Raw genomic sequence first — 1912 nt, 5'->3', positions numbered from 1 at the left:
CTTTTAGGCCCCCCCCCCCCACCTAACTTCATTAAAGGCAGAATCCTTACTATGAGGATAAGGAACTCTTTTATTAAGACCAACTTTTTATTTTTTTTTTGAGAGTTTTTTTTGCTATAGGACGCGTGCGCTCGCCAGAGAGAGACATAGAGACAGAAAGCGAGAAATCACCCCCCAGGGGGGATGGTCACGCCACAATCCCTTCTCCTCCATTTTCCTCTCGGGATCTTGGGCACACACGCACATGCACCCGGCGTGAGTTTTAAGCCACCGGGTTCGGGACGCAAACCGCGGTCGACTATGTGGGAGTCCAGCGACATAGCCATTATGCTAACTGCTGGTTCCCAAGGCCAACTTTTTTTTTAAGAACCATTTTTATTTTACTTTATTTATTCATTTGTTTTAATCTGACCAGAGAGAGACAGAGTGAGAAAGAGACAGAGAGGGAAAGTGAGAAAGCAAGCCGCCAGGTCCAGGACTCAAACAGTGGTCAACCATGTGGGAGTCTAGCACCCTTAACCCCCATGCCATGTGCCAGCCCCCTGACTTTTTTCTTTATTCACCATAGGGCACATGCACTCACCTGAGACAAACATAAAAGAGACAGAGAGAGAGAAAGTGAGAAAGCACTTCCCGGGGGGAAGGCCATGCCGTAATCCTTTCTCCTCCATTCTCCTCTCAGGATTTTGGGCACACATGCACATACACCCAGTGTTTTTCTTTTTCTTTTTTTTTTTGTTTTTTTTTTTTTTTTTTTTTTTTTTGGAGAGTTTTTTGCTATAGGGCACGTGCATTTGCCGGAAAGACAGAGAGAGACAGAAAGCAAGAAATCAAGACCACCCCCCGGCCCTCCCCGGAGGGATGGCTACACTGCAATCCCTTCTCCTCCATTTTCTTGGGATCTTGGGCACACAAGCACACACGCCCAGTGTGAGTTTAAGCCAGCGGGTCTGGGACTCGAACTGTGGTTGACTACATGGGATTCCAGCAACATAGCCATTATGCCAACTGCTGGTCCTGCACCTAGTGTTTTTCAAGCCACTGGGTCCAGGACTCAAACCATGGCTGGCCATGCAGGAGTCCAGCACCACAACCACTATACGATCTGCTAGCCCCCATCCGCTTTTAAATAAACAATTAGCGATAGACAGTAGTTCAAAGCAACACAAGGTCCAGCAGTGGCGGTTCAGTGGTGATACAACACTCCATGATGCCGACCCCACTGGAGCAGAGGCCCAAATCTATGCCTGGAGGTCTCCCTGTGCACGCCAGGTACATGGGCCTGGGGCCTGGGTTGGCTCGGGGGAGAGAGGATCGCAGAAGGCAGACCTGCCTGTGTATGTATGTGTTTCTCTCCCTCTCATGGAAGAGATCATATCTTTAAAGAATTAACAGAAGAGCATGTACTGGGAGAGAAGTACCTCCTACATAGAATCTCGTTTAAAACTTGGAATAATTTATGAGGCAGGTACTACTATTACCTCTATTTTATGGATGAAAACTAAGCACAGAGAGACTGAGTAACTTGAACAGTCAGGCAGCCAGCGAGCACGAGGGCCTGAGCCACCCCAGACGGCCAGGCTACAGTGCCGAGGTTCAGGCCCCAGCACAGCCCGTGACGACAGACTCCCCACAGCAGGAGCCTCCACTGAGAGGCTCACACAGCAAACACCGCAACGGTGGCCAGACAACATCAGACCAGTCAGAGGGAATGTGAGCAGGGGCTGGGAAACAAGAAGGTACAGACAAGGGGAAGGCAACAGAGAGGAGATGAGAAGCAACTAATGCACAGGAAGACAGAGACAGAAGGGCGGAGAGCAGAGGTCCTCCACAGAGATACAAGGGCGGAGAGCAGAGGTCCACCACAGAGATACAAGGAAGGAGAGCAGAGGTCCTCCACAGAGATACGAGG

At 49.9% G+C, this 1912-nt stretch overlaps 1 protein-coding gene across 1 annotated transcript in view; it reads right to left on the bottom strand.

The window, feature by feature from the left end:
• The window catches only part of APMAP (adipocyte plasma membrane associated protein), a gene marked incomplete at its 5' end in the record, with an annotated part of 26833 nt that overhangs the window by 8198 nt on the left and 16723 nt on the right, over window positions 1-1912 (bottom strand).

The sequence above is a fragment of the Tupaia chinensis genome, unplaced genomic scaffold (genome assembly GCF_000334495.1).
Source record: "Tupaia chinensis unplaced genomic scaffold, TupChi_1.0 Scaffold142716_1, whole genome shotgun sequence".
Taxonomy (NCBI): domain Eukaryota; kingdom Metazoa; phylum Chordata; class Mammalia; order Scandentia; family Tupaiidae; genus Tupaia; species Tupaia belangeri.
The sequence above is the reverse complement of the archived record's forward strand: the minus strand, read 5'-3'. Positions and strand labels throughout refer to the sequence as shown.